Below are 18,236 nucleotides of genomic sequence, written 5' to 3' on the forward strand. Positions count from 1 at the left end.
AGAGGAGGCTACGGTTTCCGTTGGCAAAAATCTCCCTTCTTTCTCCTTTGTGTCGAAAATAAAACATGCCCCCAAGATGATAAAAATCAAGCAGCTTAGTTTCACCAACAAATTCATATTTATCACTTCTCTGTGCCTTCTGAAGCACACTGTGTCTTAACAGGGTAATTCCTAAAATTGGAAAGGGAAAAAAATAGTTTTTTTTAAATAAACTAGGTAAGAAATCGGCAAAACATTTGTTCTTATTCCAGACTGCCTTCAGCTCCCCATCCCGGGCAAAGTGGCGTTTTTACCGATTTATACCCGGTCTCCGCGTTCTCGCCGTAAGATGAAGCTGCTCTGGGTGTCACAAAGCCAAGCCCGTCCGTGCACGTCCCCCAACAAGCCCCCAGGCAGGTTGTCACCAGGTCCAGAACCGCTCTGCTCATTTTAAAACGATTCTGTTAAACAGACAGGCCAGGAGTCAGCTCAGAATGACGTTACCGAGAACTCTGCTCACAAAATGCGTCCTGTGAGCAAACACGCCTGCCCTTTACGGTCGCACTAACCTCACCCTCCGGCCTTGGTGACAAAGTATCTGTGCCGAGAGGTCTGTCCAGCTGCCTGACCTCGACACATGCAAATTAAACACACAAAGGGCCAAATGAAGCCTGAACCACAGGACACATTTTCCTCAGTAATCTCCCTCGTCTAAAGCCCAGAAAGTTCAGCTGTTTTTCAAGCCGAAGTAATGAGGAGGGTGCCCACCTGACCCCCTCCCTTTTCAGCTGGAAGTGATGGGCGCAGGAAACAGGAAAGTCTAACCAATGTCTGACCGTCATGAGCTTCAGAACAACACCATCTTTCACCCTGCATTTAGGATGGCTCTAGAGCCCAGATAGCAATAAATCACAAATAACTGTCATCCTCTCCACTTCCAATCTGCTTTACCATCAAGGCTCCCTTACACATTCCCACTGCTTTCTTCAATGGAGAAGCCACGTGTCTGCCTCTGAGAAACAACACACAGGTCAACTACCTACAGCCAGCCTGCCCCTCTGTGGACCTCGAGGTTATTAGCAGGTCCAGGCCGCCCTGTCTAGTCCCCACCTGGGGACTGTGTCTTGCTCACCTGTGTTGAGCCCAGCACCTGTGCCAGGCACTTGGCAGATTTTTCAGGGGGCTCAGAGTAGCGGGAGAAATCATCACCTTCAGAGGTGATGAACACTCAGGCTTGGACTCAAACCCCCGAAGTACCATCTGCAGGTTAATAAACTCCTTAGAGCACCAGGGTTACCTTCTATCAAATGAGGATAAGAATTTCTCACGTGCAGACGTACGCAGAGCATTAAAGGAAAAGTCAGCACAGTACTGAGTACCAATAGTGTCCAGCCAGTGTCAGCTCTGAAGACGCTCATCTGTTCCAAATCAGAGCCTAAAACGGCAGTTCCTGACCACGAAGAAGACTGGAGGAGAGGTGCCCAGTGGTCCGGGCAGCCACCCATCCTGGGTAGCGCTAATGAGGGGCTCACCCTCAAGGGGCGGAGGCACAGCACAAGCTCCCTCTGTTCAGGCAGGACCTGGCGCTCCTCTGTCGGCCCCCTACAGCACAGCACGGGGTGCAAGGACACTGCCTGGGGCCCTGGCTCCAATATCTCCCCTATAGTCAATCTACCCATTAACATAAAATTAACTATCAAAGTAATGAATGGTTCAAATCAATGTATTTTACTTTCCTGATCTACTCACTGTCACTTAGAAGTGGCCGTCAATGCTACTAAAATACATTCAACACACTTCAACAGCAGCTGTCTTAACAAAAGGGTATGACACAGGATTTCAGTTACCTAAAGCCTAAGGAAGGACATTCTATTTCTTTCTAATTAAAGGGGTGGCGGGGAGGCTATAACATAAATGCATGATTCCTTCAAAATCTCCTTTATCATCTTAACTTGGTGTACTTATTACTGACTTCTAACCCTATGATTTCCTAATACACTACAAAGTAGAAGATGCATTTAAATTTCCCACACTCAAAAGTTAAAAGCAAGCAAGACAAAAAGGCGGCAAGTAGTCCATCTTTTTTACTAAGACGTCTAAGTTTACAGAGTCCAACTCATGAACTTTCGTATGCTCTCTCAGCATGGACTGTCAAGTCTTCAAACAAAATCAAGATTCATTTTCATTACTACAATGAAAACTCCTACATTACAAATCTACACTGCATATGTGTGTGTATGCATGTGTGTCCTATAAGAAACCTACCACAAAATTAGTGCACTTTCCAAAACAAGGTTCAAATGATTAAGAATTTCTTCAATGTAACTTCAATTTCTGAGTTAAACTATAAGAACGAATTCCTTTAAAGACTTATTTTTTTTTTACCGTAACAGGATACACAAATTAGCAAAACTGTTCATGTAAAGCTGTGTATCACTACATTTGTAAATAAATTGCACATTATTAAATTTTTCCATAATTCAGACTGATCTTCCCTATAATTCTGAGGTTTATACCCATACATCAAAACAAGGGATTACGGCAGCGAAGTCCAAATCCCCAACGGTGACAGTAACAGGACCTTCCCGTTATCATGAACTTGGCTCAGGCCTGAAGCCAAGGGCAGAAGGGGAACAGCCCATGCGTTCTGATGCCAGGCCGAAGGCGCATCTCTGTGGGGTTTCCTGGCGCCAGCCCCCTGCTCAGCAGGCTGAGGTGGGGGAAGGAGAGAGGGCAGCAGACTCTGCAGCCCGCCCCTTTCAGTTTGGGGGGACACACATCCTACTGTTGTGGGCAGAGGGACCAAGGAGAGGCCAGGAGTGGGGTGAGGGTCTCAGCAGAGGGGGACGGAGCAGGGTGCACCTCCAGGGGAGACTCTGGCGGGGAGCTGCAAAAGGTCACCTGGAGTGTGCCTCGCCAGCACTTGGGGACATTCTCGGAGGCTGGGAGGGAATGTCTCTGACGAAAAGAGAGACAGATGCAAAGGCAAAATCAAGGTGATAAGGCTTCCCTGGTGGCGCAGTGATTGAGAGTCCTCCTGCCGATACAGGGGACGCGGGTTCGTGCCCCGGTCCGGGAAGATCCCACATGCCGCGGAGCGGCTGGGCCCATGAGCCATGGCCGCTGAGCCTGCGCGTCTGGAGCCTGTGCTCCGCAACGGGAGAGGCCACGACAGTGAGAGGCCCGCGTACTGCAAAATCAAGGTGATAGTAACAGCCAACAGATGTCACCCTTTTCCTTCCCCTGTCCCCAGCTGTCACGTGGAGGGGAGTGTTGAGGATGAGTGGAGGGGGGACGGGAGAGAGGAGAGCTGAAGAATAAACCAACAGCCCCTTCCCTTTGGCTGCTCTGCAGAAACAGGAGGTGGCGGGCTGAACTGGGGAAGATTAGAGTTTGGAGTTGGATGAAAGAGTGATATTTTGGGTTAAACTGGTCTGGGCCCTTAATACCCAGAGCATCCCCATCCTAAAACCCAGAAGAGAACTGACAGCTACGGGCCTACCTGAGAAGCTAGCAAGAGGTGGAGGCACGTGAGGCGAAGTCAGCCCATCCCTGTTTGTTCCATCCCATGTCCCGACAGTTCAGTTAAAGTGGCAATGAGATTTTATGGACAGACTTGTCATTTAAAAATACTGGCAAAGGACTTCCCTGGTGGCGCAGTGCTTAAGAATACGCCTGCCAGTGCAGGGGACACGGGTTGGATCCCTGGTCCGGGAAGATCCCACATGCCGCGGAGCAACAAAGCCCATGTGCCACAACTACTGAGCCCACGTGCCACAACTACTGAGCCTGTGTGCCACAACTACTGAGCTGGCGCGCCTAGAGCCCATGCTCCGCAACGACAGAAGCCACCGCAATGAGAAGCCCATGCACCTACCACAATGGAAAAAAAAAAAAAAAAGAGCCGATTCCATAGGCTGTATCATTTAATTAGAATGGGAATCATCTGGCAAGTTGGGCTTCAGGAGGTCAAAGCCCTGGCTGGCAGTGGTGACAAGGAAAGCACAGGCCGGCAGTCATCCTGGATCCCGGAGCACCAGGCAACCCCCAGCCCCGCACACCCTTTGCCCACGTGTTCTTCTCAATGGCCTCTGTGTGCACAGGCGGAGACGGCCTTACAATCAGCTCCAGGCGCAGAAACGGTCTGTTGCAAAGGCCGCAGATCCACACAGGGAAGCTCTTCTACTCCGAGGCATCGCCCATTCATTCCAGTAGAACTGTTCCCAGCCTGGGCCAACATACAGCATCGTTACACAACGACAAGCACAGCTCTTAAGAAAACACGATTTTTGTTAGCAGCTGCCTCAAAAATAATCTAAGCCCTTCTTTTCTTAATTCAAAAGTGGAGGGCGGGGTGTAGGGACTGACTGCAAGCACTCCCCCCGAATCAGAAACTTCGTTGTTGCCGAGAAAGACTGAGCCATTTGAAACCATCCACTGTTCTAGCTGAACTAAGAAGCATCAGCGAAAGAAGGGCTCAGATTTCTGGGGTTTACTAATGTAGAAATTATGCCAGCATTTTCAACAGGTGCAAACGAGCTTTCACAATAACCAAATTTAAACACCATGGACAAGTGGATCGACCACAGGATGGCACGTGGATGTTAAAAGTTGAGAATGGTGAACGCTGAGAACAGTTACACAGGAACTATATTAGAGACACTGTGTCACAGCAAATGCTCCTTGTCACTGACCCAAAAGATGCACTAGTTTTTACAAACTTTATGTCAATAATATTTTAGGGTCTGCTGCAGGGAATCTTGAACATGTAGCACTCGACGTTAAAATACTCAACTTCAGGCTGGCACGCACACGCCCCGAACCTCATTCTCTCTGCGCTGCCGGCTCTGGTGACTGCAACCTGCTGTAAGAGCCGGACCCATTCCTGAGTGACCTGCCAGGGTGCACCAGGAATCGCTACTCCCTAAGCTGACGACAAGGAACAGAGCACGGAGCTCCCAGGCCACCGCCAAGCGTGCTGCTTCCTGCTACATGGGTTTCAGCGAGGAGCCAATGTGGCTGCGATCCCACTGGCCCATCAGAACTTCAAATCTATTTTAATGGTCCCTGCTTATTCTTCTAATATTCTTAAAACGATAGTTCAGCGATATCACAGGGTAGTTTGATTTCTAGGAGGTGGCCTGAAAGCCTAGTCACTAAGTATCAATTCTATAGGAAAGCATATTCTAGAATACAAATAACCAATTCAGAAAAGTTGGCCATAGGTTGCATGTGAGTATTCTACATATTCTACTGTGAAAACTCAAACATCTCTGAGAGCCGTGAAAGAAACCATCAATTCCCATGTCCTCTCCCACGTCAGAGACGAAACTCAGACTTTTCTACGGCACTGGCCCCACTTACAGCAGACACAGCTGAACCAAAGACAGAAATCCTACGCACTTCTACGCCCAATGCTGTCAATTAAAAAGGCAATCACAACTTCAGGATGCATTCCCCAAACTGGCAACTTCAAATGCAAAATAATCATCCTTATGAAAAATAGGTTATAATTTTTAAGGTATTAGGATCTACTTACATGAAAGAAACATCAAGCCCTGTGTTAAAAGTGCTCTATCCAAAGGCCTCGAAATTTTTCCATGATGTTTTAATTTCTTCATTTTAACCAATGGACCTGAAGCATAAAATGCTAAATGAACTCCCCTCTGACAAGCAGTGAGTGAGCAGTGCGGCCAAGCAGGCCCCGTGCAGGATATGAGTCACCCCTCCCTGGAGCAGCCCTGCTGCACATAGGTGGTGATGGGGGACTAGCTAGTTTGTGGAACAGCAATGGGAAGCTCAGACAAAGCCTTTGCTATTTTTTTTTAGAAATATCCTCTGTTTGATGAATTAGGAGGCTCTAGGCTACTGGCATGCCTATACCAAAAACTAATCACACAAGATAAAAACTAACGAAGAATGTACACAAATAAGGAAAAAATCCTGCCAGCACACAAAAGACAGTCAATACGGTCTTTTAATGCACGTAATTATTTTCATGACATATGTTTTCCTTCTAAATGTATGAGAAAAGTAAATGCTGGGGGGAAAACACTAGTTTGGCTTATTGCTGAATAGTTTTTTTTAAACCCAGAAATTACACTTATTATAAGACACTGTTTTGTCATTATCATCTCTATCCGAAGTGCTATATCATTCCCAAAATTTTCTAATTCAAGAGATTCCCATAATGAAACTGGCCATTATAGTAGGTACATGGAAACTCTTTTCAATCAAGTGCTACAAACATAAAGAAAAACCAACCAAGGACTCTGGAAGCTAAGAACAATTTAATGGGGGTAGGAGGAAGTTTACTAGCATTGAGGAATATAGCCTCGAATCAAAGTGAAACTTTTTTTTTTTTGACCACAGAGCGTGGCTTGCAGGATGTTAGTTCCCCGACCAGGGATCGAACCCGGGCCCCCAGTGGTGGAAGCCCTGGACCGCGAGGGAATTCCCAAAGTTAAACTTTTTTTAAAGAAGAAAACACGGGTTGAACGTTGAGGAATGAGGGTAAATGTGAACGAAGAGGAAAGGAGAGTGACAGCCGCGGCAGGAACAGGAGCCCAAACGCTACAGGAAGCAGAGAAGCCTGAGAGTTCAAGCCACAGCTCAGGGGTCAGAGCGCCCGGGTCTCTTCACTGGGCACACCCTGCCCCATGCTCCTCCCCCCGAGGAGGGGAGACGGTGTCCACCCCACACCTGTGCACTCGCGGGTGCAGCCGAGGGAGGGGACTCCCCCTGCTCGTCCCTGCGTGTCTGTCCTCAAAGTCCCCTCGGCTGGAACTCAACGGACGAGGTGACTCAAAGCGCACCTGTAATTCACCTTCCCAAGTGGAGAGGGTGGCGCTGTGTTTGCCATCGCTGGTTTATTCTCCCACAAGGCAGGGGACGGTGAGAACTTACGGGTTTGCTGACCGAGCAATCACGGAGTAGATAAAAAGGTCCCACGTTATTAGGTTTTCCTCCTAATATTCATTTGTGAGAGAGGGTGGATGTAGAACCAGAAACTCCTCTATGCCTGGCAGACAACACTTTATTTTCCTCTTGTGAGGACTCCCCAAAGGAAAAACCGTACCAATTTTAATCATATTATTAATCATAAAAATTGACCAGACTTCAGATTTACATAGGATTGGTCTCCTATGTGTTCTCTGTTAACCACATAGTCTATGTAAGATATAAAGGATGAGAAAAGATAGTGATTTACTGTATCTTTACTGCATACACAGATACATACACTCATGTTGTAAGGCCATGTTAACGTAATGGAGAAAAGAACTTGCCATCCGTCAGCTGAAAATGTGGTGTAGAACAATAAACAGGTGGTTAAGAGCACGATTTGGATTCCAAGCCTGGCTTTGCCACTGGGGAGCTGTGTGGCCGTGGATAAGTCACTTAACTTCTCTGTACCTCAGTTTCCACATCTGTAAAACAGTACGTCCCTCTTGTAGCGCAGTAGCGTGGGTCACAGTTAATACAAGTCAGGAGTTCAGGCCAATGCCTGGCACATGCTCAGCACCATAAGGCCTGTGGCTGGTTGCTGTTATTCGGAAGGCTGTTGGGATGATGTAGTTTACTTTTAATTATATAATTATAATTTAATTTTTTAGTGAAAATTATAGTGCTCAAATATATTACACTGCTACAAAAAATATTCCAAACTTGCATGGAATATAATTTGTCCCACATGTGGCATCAAGAGGCTTCACTACTCATATAACGAGCGCACCCTAATGTGCTAAGGTAGAAGCAAATAAAATTAGTGTCTGAGCTAAGAGAAGAAACAAGAAATAAAATGATCAAATACATGTCTTAGTTGTTACTGCTTTGCCCTCTTCAAATTGTGTTATTTAAAATCATAAAAGAGAATGCAAAGAACGCTAAAAGATCAGTTTTAGAACTGAAAAGTTCTCTATATCCAACAATATAAAAATCAGCCTATAATAGGAATCGAGTTTCAATTAAATAAAAGGTTCTAAAAACTTTTTTTTAAAAGCACATAGTCTAAAGTCAGGACCAACAGCTGGTCCTACCTACTCCCTCTCAGACTGCTCGCAAGGCATCTGATAAAGAACATTCTAGCTGAGTACTTGTGTTACTGTGTACAGATTTTATAATCATACTAAATGATTAGTAAAACATCCCAAAATCTGCCTACTTCATAATTTCTACCTGGTTTCCCTAAATCAGTATCATTTAATTCCCTATTATGATATAAGGCAAATTTATGATGTTCAAAGGATAATTATACATCATTAATTATAAATTAAATGTATATGAGATTGGCCCAAAACAAGGCCTATTTTTTTTTTTTTTTTTTGCGGTACGCGGGCCTCTCACTGTTGTGGCCTCTCCCATTGCGAAGCACAGGCTCCGGACGCGCAGGCTCAGCGGCCATGGCTCACGGGCCCAGCCACTCCGCAGCATGTGGGATCTTCCCGGACCGGGGCACGAACCCGCGTCCCCTGCATCGGCAGGCGGACTCTCAACCACTGCGCCACCAGGGAAGCCCAAGGCCTATATTTTTAAGTTAATATGAAAGAGAGGTCTTTGGAAAATATTCTTCTTTGAATGAAGCCCTCACACTGTTGTAGCAGTCTTCACCAAAAATAAGCTCAGTAGGAAAAAAAAAAAAAGCCTCGATTTAACAATGATAAACAATAAAAAAAAGAGAACCAAAGTGACGTTTTTGTTTCTTTCAATGTACTGAAATGAAATGCACTGCTATTTCCCTAAAACACTATCACCAGTACTTTAATCACTCAAGCTCTAGGGACCCCAGAACTACTCTTACAAACTTCTGTTTCACAGTTTAGGAGAATAATGTAAATTTCAAGTTTTTATCATATTATATCCAAAATAGATTTTGCCAACAGCTTTAATGAAGAAATCCCATCTTGACTATATGAAAGGGGAGGGAGGTGGCATAGAGAGAAAAATCCAAGTTTAAGATCCTCTAAAATTCAAACCAGTCAGTAGACTTGCAGAATTTTATCAGATATTGATAACTGGGGTCTTGTCTTCTATGACTTAGAACTTTTCACCTTCAGTGAAACACAGGTAGTCTTTCTCTCTCCCCGTCTCCCGAAAGCCTAGAGAAGAAGCCCACACACCCCGCCCCAAAGGAGGCCCGCAGCCTGCCTTGCCTCCTGTGTCAAAGGACGTGGTACACACGCCCACTGCTTGCAGCTGAAAGGGTTTTGAAAAACGTCTGGCTGCTTCACAGATGCTTGGCTTGGCTCTCCTCCCAAATATGTTTTTAATGCTGATAATGCTTAAATGCAACTGTTCACAGCAAGGGAAAGAGTGAGGGGAATGAAAATCTGCTGTTATATAAAAAGGGGAGGGGGGAACGGGCTCAGGATAACAGCTTAGCTAAAATTTTACAGTGATTTTCACATAACTACATCAGTCCTTCCTCATCTTCCTGCCACCAAGAACCCCTTCTTCTTCATTTATCCCCACTGTGAAGCTCATGATTTGAAAGCATCTCCCTACTGAACTGCATTTAGTAGAAAAAAGCTGACCCCATTTTTAGAAATCATTTATGTTAGAATAAACCAATGGAACCATGTTGCATTCATAAAAGCAAATAAACTTCAAGCTTCATTTAGTTTCTAAAGCCTTATTCCAGAAACCTGTATGATTCCTATTAACTTTTATTATTACTATTTGAAAACCTGTTACTCACAGACTAAAGACGAAATCCTGTAAAATAGCAAAACTTAGGTTTCAAAGGAAGAAAAGCCAGGCAAGGAGTTTAGAAAGGAACGGTTACGGAGACAGGGAAACCTAGGGAACGTTCTAGAAGATGGAACTTTGGGGTATTCCCAAATTTATCAATTATGTGTAAATTACTTCAAAATCAGGAAAATATTCCTTCTGCTCCTATCACCATCCCCTCTGCTGCAAAATCCTTCTTTTAAGGAGAGTCTCAAAGTCTCAAACTTCAAGGGACCTTCCCTAGGGATTGGTGGGGGGGGACTGCTCCCCTTTTAGACCCCACACAGCTCTCTATCCGCCCCTCGGCATTCGCTGAACTGAAATCTGTACTTCCGTTAGGAATTTCACAGTCATGTATGTTCCTGTATCTTCCCCTCAACGAAACGTGAAGGCAGACAATGGTGGAAACAATGTGGGTTTTTAGAGCTGGCTCAACCAGATCAGAATTCAGGTCTACAGCTGGGAGGCCTTGGGCCTCAGAGTCCCCATCTGTGAAATGGGTGGCACCTCATGGGGTCAGGGAGAATTAAACAGGGAAATCAATTCCCGGTCAAGCGCCCATTGAACATGAGTCAGTGACGTGCTGATCCACTGCTTGACATCTCCATCTCTCCAGGGATTTGGGGGGACCGGGAAGGGGAGTAGGGTGAATGAACGCTATTTCTTCCACACTGCTGTGCTTGTGCCTTTCTTTTCAGCAAAGACAACACGGATCCAAACTTTGAGACCATGAAGGTTGCCCCTGCAGATTGAGTCACTGCATATAATTCTTATCCTGTACATTTCAGCCAAGTATAGGAGCACAAATACTAGCTTTATTTTGAAGAACACTCACACAAGCACTGAGAAGGGCAGGGGGACACGGGGCAAGGAGGTCTGTACTGCTAATCAGAATAGAGAGTTATAAAATAATCATTAGGTTTTCCATCAAAAACAAATGGATAGGCATAATTTGTTAGAATACCATTTACATATTCTGTAATTATTCCTGGCAGTTTAACAGTTGAATTATCAATATTTTTTTTCCTTTATTGACTATTCAAAACACCCTGGGCATTCCGCTGTGTATCTCAAGTCTATGGCCAACAATTCCAGGTTATGTGTAACCTCCTCCCATCCTTATGAACATCAGGCGAACAACAGCATCATTATCACCATCTTCGGCATCACCATTCACTGAATTGATACCATCAGCTGGCAGATCTCCTAATCTGACGAAGGGCCTGTTTTTCTACCTGTCTTGCGTGAGAAAACTGAGGTTTACAGGGGCTAATTGACTTCACAGGTTAAACCAGAGACTTGAAACCCAGGACCCCGCAGCTCTAAGCAACACCATTCAAGACCAAACAGAAAACACTGCAGTTGTGCTCCCAAGCTCTTTACAAAATTGCATTGCAAGACTTCAACTTTTAAAGGACCATTTCATGAATTATTTATTTAAATGAAAAAAGAGTGTAAGAAGTTACATTAAAAGGATGAACACTGAACTGTCTCTTTACTAGGGTCCTGAATGATATGCACATGGAGATCCTCATCTAGAAACTGAACAAGAGACAGAGTGCCCACAGGCCCTGCCTCCGTCCCGCCCCCCACGCAGGCTGCAGGAGTCACGGGAGTCACGGGACGTGGTGCACATGAGTCCACGTGTGGTGACAGAGTGCTGACCCTGGGAACCAGAGTCACAACATGCAGAGGTTACTGCCTACCGCGCCACGCCATAGGGAAAGACCCTGCCGCTGACGTTATGATTTAAAGTAATGAGCGAATTAATGAAAGGGTTCAAATGGGCATCAAAGAAAACACTGAAGTGCTTTTCTTCACGACACCTAAACTCCTGGCTCACAGAAAACCATTCCCAGCACGCAGGGAGTCGGTTCACCTCCAACACCTGCCACACCCCCTCCAAAAACAAAATTGCTGAGTGTTTTTCTAATTTTCCTCGTGCTAGAATCTGTGACATGCCCATTATTTCAAGAAATCTGACCCAAACGCCACTTTCTCGCTGTAAATATCACTCTGTATCTCTGACTTCATCTGAATGTTACAATCACTTTAAAAGCCACGGAAGGGGCTTCCCTGGTGGCGCAGTGGTTAAGAATCCGCCTGCCAATGCAGGGGACCCGGGTTTGAGCCCTGGTCCGGGAAGATCCCACATGCCGCGGAGCAACTAAGCCCACGCGCCACAACTACTGAGCCTGCGCTCTAGAGCCCACGTGCCACAACTACTGAGCCTGCGAGCCACAACTACTGAAGCCTGCACGCCTAGAGCCTGTGCTCTGCAACAAGAGAAGCCACCGCAATGAGAAGCCCACGCACCGCAAAGAAGAGTAGCCCCCACTCACCACAACTAGAGAAAAACCCGCACACAGCAGCGAAGACCCAACGCAGCCAAAAATAAACAAATAAAACAGATACAACATTAAAGAAATAAAAAATGTTAAAAAAGAAAGCCATGGAAAATAAAAAGGGGAATGTATCTTATATGGCTCCTCCTACACGTTCAATTGATGACAGGCAGGCAGAATAGGGACAGTGGCTAAAATAAAATAAAATAACTATTCAAGGTAATATTTTAAGGTAATTTTGCCCAACAAAATAGCATTAATGCTAAGAAAGAAGAAAAATAGTTGGGCCATGAATTCTACTACAAATCATAGCAACCTGTAAATTAAACCCAGGCAAGCACGTGTGGGCTCAGCTTTGAAACAGTCTCCCTCTTCAATACCTAGCTATCAAGTCCTGACCAATATTATTGGCCAACTAGTTATCTATCAATCAAAGGGTCTACCGGGACAGAGATGAAGCTGCTAAGTTCAGGCACCAGTCAGACATTTTAAGCACCAAGCTGGTCCATGAGCTCAGTGACTGCACAGAGGGTTTTATGTCTTCAACTGTGCTGTGTTCACTTCCATGTGTGTCAAGGCTACAACTGTCGATTTCCACCCGACAACTGCTGGAAACAGCAGGTGTCTGCGCCATGTGTGCGCACCCATCTCCAGCGTGCCACGCCGGCCCGTCTGCACTAATGCTGATTCTCTGATGTTCGAAGCGACAAGCAAGCCGTCTCCTCCCACCCCAACTTCCCGCCACACCTACAGCCACGTGACAATACCGCTGCACCTCGCACTTCTTAGTCACTGTGTCCACAGCCACGTTAGGACGGAAGGCGAATACTTCTGGGATGCTGTCAGAGGGAAAAATCACTCCGTAATGCCGCCAAGCAGACAGGCAGGGGTTCCAACCCTCTCTCAGCAGCTTAGCACACCAAGTTATCACATGGTGCAATCGGAGAGAGGCCTAGAAACTTCCCTCTGAATACCTGTCTCAAGTTATGAAACAGGTTGTTTTATAGGCAAATCCATAAAGGAACAAAGTAGCTCAGCAAGTGTTAAGGTTGTGGGATTTCTTCCTGGTGTTGAAGACGCTCTAAAATTGACCATAATGATGGCTGTACAACTTGGTGAATACACTCAAAAGCCACAGAACCATACACTTTAAATGGGGGATTTTGACACTATGTCAGTTATATCCCAATAAAGTGACACCAAAAAAGAAAGGGTGTTTAGAAATGTTACAAAGACATTCTTCAGAAAACATTATTCTGTAACTGATTATTAAAAACGTATCTATGGAATGGAGGAGAGGTCACTTTGAATAGATACAGTACGGTTACTTCTTCTCTCCTAAAAGCACACAAAGTTTTGGTATATACAAGAGTAACTAAAATAGTAATAATGTTTACCACCTTGGCCAAATATTCCTCAGGAGAAATAAGTGCATATATTCAAGTTAAGGATCCCTGAACCCAACAGCTCTGTTTGATGCACTGAATAGAAAGACGGCTACTTACGAATTCATTACCTTTGCTTTGGCAAGTGGTTTATTACAAGACTAAGGCCTGAAGAATAAACACATAGCTTTTACATTAAGACTAACTTTTTTACATAAAATGCTTTTTGTCACTGTATTTAAAAAGCACAAACGTTTTAAGATTTATTTTTAGTTTCTGGGGACCTTTCATGCTCTGGCAAAAAGCTTTATTTAAACTGCCTCACCAAAGGCACTACAAACCACCACAATTCCATATCACTTGGACTTTAACTCTGAGAAATTAACAGTTCAATAAAATTAGCTTGGTTCCTACCATAAATAAATAATTTGTTAAATAGGTGATCTACCTAACGGACCAGGTCAGTCAGTTCAACCTTCAGTTACAATTTTCATGTTTCCTCAAAAATGTTTAGCTTCATCAGTGAAACCACAAAAAGCTTACTTCCCCTATCCAAAAGCTTTTGACAACTTTCCTGTGAACTCATTCCACAAATACATGCTTGTAGATTAGAATGGGTATACATAAGTGCTTAAATTTCATTTGTGGTTTTCACATTTTGGCTGTGGAAGAAAAAATACTTTTCCTTTTTTAAGAAGGTCTCCAGTTTCCATAAATTAAACCACCTTTGGACTTAGCAGAATGATCACTGGCCAACATCCCACCTCTGAATCGCTAAAACTATTACGTTTTATACAGTTCTTTACAGTTTTCAAAACATGTAACCAAACCAAATTAGCTCACCTAATGACTAACCCAGCCTGTAAGATAAATACATTTATGGTCTATACTTTAGAAACCAGGGACTCCAGGGTCAAAGATGAGACATCACCATTTACTGGAGATAATACAGCCCGAAGTCATAATCAAATCCAGGTCTTCCAGCAGCTTTTAAAAAAAGATCTGATCTATTTTATTTCTAGAATTTATTGGTTTGTATGAATGAATTAGACTGTATTGTAAGATGCTTAAAATATACTTTTAAAGTATCAAAAAATTATCTGAAAAGAAATATTTTACAAGTAGCAAAATACACTTCCTAGGTTTCCAGTATATTCTGCATATGCCATGTGAGAATGGGTAATATTTTGTCTCAGCTTTGCTTTGTTTTTCAGAGATATCATTTTCCCCTTAATTTCTTAATATATCAGAGCTTCCTCAAAAAGAACAAATATTCTTAAATGAGGTCTTCACTAATACTTTACTTAGATAAAATTTTCCAAATTATTGGAATATATAATTTAGGGCAAAGTAAAATTTCTGTCTTTTATGTAGTTTTTATGAACTGTAATTTAAAAAGAAAAATAATGCATTTTAACCTAAAACTAACTAATATTTTCTTATCAATATTCTGCATTATAGACATTCCTTGAAAATAATCTAGCTTTGGAGATGAGAGCAGACTTTTTTTTAAAAAAAAAATAGCCATTTCAGATCTTTTTATAAATAAAGCACTTTTAAATGCCCACAGCTCTGTTAAATGACCTGATATGACAATTCGTACATTCCTCTTAATAGGCTGACATATCTGCTTCCATGAAGTGGACTAAATACACTTTGCATTGCAATCTGCAATCATTACAGTGCTTCCCTTTATTTGTAGATGCAATATTATAGTTAGAACAGAAATAATTTTCACTACTTATTTCACTCCCTACACTACACCAAATGTGATTTTTCAATATTGATTCTCTAAATACAGATCTCAGTATATTTCCCCCTAACTCAGTTGTGGGGTAAATCTTCCCCCAAACAGATACTGAGATTACAAGCTGCCTCACAGGCGCTATCCGCCTCTGACCAGCATCAGGCTTTTTACCAGCATTACTGGCAGTCTCACAATATGGAAGGTTAAACATGCCAAGGCAGCTACCACCCTACCCACAGATTAGCCAAAGAAGAAGCATTTCACCCATTCACTGGTCTGGCCACCAGCTTCCAAGGTCACAACTGTCTGGTCCCAACATCCACTGCCCAGCTCATCCAAATGTCAACACTGAATTGTACTTTTTTATCCTCTGCCATTCATTCTACCTCTGATACTACCAGTATTGCTCTATGGGCTTAGAGTAGTCAGTCCATGGCATCATGCTGTCATTACATCCTTTGTAGAGTAAGTAACCTCATCAGCATTTTCAATGATAATGACAGAGTAAATCTTTTAGGTTTATCTGGTAGAGAGGGAGAAAAAGTTAACCAAGATCTTATAAAGTGATAGAATAAATTGTACTTTATTTCTACTATACCCAGAGATAAGAGAGGGAAGGGAAAATATTTACTAAAGGATAAGGGGCGGTGCAGTTATCTGCTTTCTCAAGAACTTAACAAGCTGTCATTTCAGGATGGTGAAGTCTTACACCTTGAACTGGTCTCAGACCTCAGTCCCAGCCAAGTCCCAGCCTTTCTGATGAATCTTATTATTCCCCACCCCTCCGCCATGATCTAGATGCTTCACCTTTCTGTTCAATCACTCACCCCTCCCTGCGGAAGCCTGGTACTTCCCACTCCAGATCAAGCTCTGATCTGTCCCAAGATCCCATCCGATCCCAGTCCCAAGTCCCACCAGGTGCTGAAGCTGGATTAGTTACTTCCTTTTCCCACAGGGCCTGCCCGAGCTCCCCCGCTGCAAGTACAGCAGGTCCTTACACCAGTTGATCCTACGACATACAGAAAAATATTTTAGAAACTCCATGTTTTAAGATTTTCTTCATCCTTTTTAAAGTTTCAATTTGGTGAACTTTTGCAGTATACAGCATATATGAAGTAAACAAAAACACAGATGTTGAAAATACGCATTTTTTTAACTGATTTAGTGTGCAATTTTTTTTTATAAGTGTGTTACCCATGGTTCGAAGGATGAACACCTCTCTCTCTTTCTACTCTGTGTGTGTTGCATAGGACACGGGGGACAAAAGTACGAACATCCATTCATTCATTTAATAAATATGTCTTGAACACCCACCAGGTGCCACATGCCAAGTTAGGCAACCGTGTCAGACGGTTCCTGTCCTCACTGAGCTAAGAGTCCAGGAAAGCAGGCACACATGAAACAATGCATACCATCAATGCAATCCAGTAGAAAGCTGGGGATTACAGGAAATAAAGGGGACATACTGGGGGCGGGGAGGGGCGCTAACGTAGAGGTTAAGACAGCCTATCTGCTAACATCTAAGAAAAAACTTAAATGATGGTTAGAACTTAACCAAGGGGTAGGGGTGTAGGGAGGGCATGTTCACTGAAGCCAGAAGGAACAGAGGCCAGAGGCAGGTGGGTATGTCTGTCGTATTCAAGGACCTAAGACAAGGCCAGTATGACAGAAACATGCAATCAAGGACAGTGGCAAAAACACAAACTTGGCCCCTACCAGCCATGCGACCCTGACAACCATTTCGCATCTCTCATCTTTAACGTCTAGCACTATAAAATGAGAATAGCAAGACCTACCCTGGCATGACTGTCGGAAGGATTAGATAACTTACGTACCTCTTACCGTGGGGACTGGCAGATGCTGCCGCCAGTGCTGTTATAATTAAATCCTTATGTTCTCAACTAAACCTCTGCCTGAATGATCTTGCACATGTAGATTTCTTAACAAGTATGTGCTTCCCCTGCCCCCAAAATTATCTATGATAGTATGAGTAAATAGTCAGAAAAATTAATTCAGTCACAGGTTTATGCCTGTATAAGACTCTCCAAAGTAATACAAGTCCCCAGGATCAGAAGGGATCCTCGAGTCTACAATAAAATATATTACTTTCTCGATCTCTGCATAATAAAAGCTTTAAATAAGTGTGTTGTCATGGCATTTTGTTCTTGCATACTTTATGTTCTAATCGTATTATTATATTAAACTCATGAGGGTAGAGAATGAAGCTGGGGAAAGCTCTATACCTCTACTGCACAGAGGACAGGCAGAAGAGGCTCCCAAAAAGAGATGTGCTCAGGAGAGCAAGACAGGCCCAGGAACAGGTGTTAGCAACAGACTTGCAACTTAACCCCAAGGAAAGGTTTGCTCCCCTTCACTGACAGCCGGGAGGGTTTGAGAACAAAATGCGTCTACCTTCTGGTTTGAGAAAATTAAGTAGTACTGATTATGACTCATTACTGCTCAACTGTGAAATCCATAAAAGTCAACTGAAATAGACAAAGTTGCTTCATAAAACATAATCTTAACTCTTGTTTCAGACACAACAGCAGTAGCACCACCCCCTTCCAACATACACTTTCATACTCAAGATTCACAGGTCATCAAAGGGTCTGGCCTGCAGGGGGGAAAAGGGAAGACAAGGTGCTACTGTTGGAAAATGGACTTGTTCATCAGTACTGAACATCGCAGGGTTACATTACAAAGTGAGAGAGAAGCTGCAGAGGCAAAGTGCATTTCTAAACCTTTGGGTTGTTAAAATATTAAACAATAGGAAACACGGGAGACCATTCTTTGTCTTTCCCTCCTTTGTAACATCTACCACTATATGGATGGAGCAGGCATTGGCAAGTAATTCGAAAGCCCTATCTTGCAAGTTGAATCCTCAAGCAACCTCCGTGAAAGGTGCTAATGTAGCCCATCTGTAGAACCTTGACATGCAGGAGCCTGCACTCCACCACCTTCTCTCTAGCTCAAAAAAACATTTTAAATCAATAGGGGGGCTTCCCTGGTGGCACGGCAGTTAAGGATCCACCTGCCCATGTAGGGAACACCGGT

General features: G+C 43.8%; 1 protein-coding gene across 11 annotated transcripts in view; it reads right to left on the reverse strand.

Annotated features, from left to right (window-relative positions):
* TRIO (trio Rho guanine nucleotide exchange factor) overlaps window positions 1-18,236 on the reverse strand; it is a 372,523-nt gene that overhangs the window by 267,400 nt on the left and 86,887 nt on the right. The window contains exon 1 of one of the 11 annotated variants that reach the window (XM_033436574.2): window positions 294-913. The exons of the other annotated variants lie outside the window; for them this stretch is intronic. The gene's annotated coding sequence lies outside the window, so the exon portion shown is untranslated. Of the gene's footprint in view, window positions 1-293; window positions 914-18,236 lie in introns of those variants that run through there. 11 annotated transcript variants of the gene reach the window in all.

Source organism: Orcinus orca, chromosome 3 (genome assembly GCF_937001465.1).
Source record: "Orcinus orca chromosome 3, mOrcOrc1.1, whole genome shotgun sequence".
Classification (NCBI taxonomy): Eukaryota; Metazoa; Chordata; class Mammalia; order Artiodactyla; family Delphinidae; genus Orcinus; species Orcinus orca.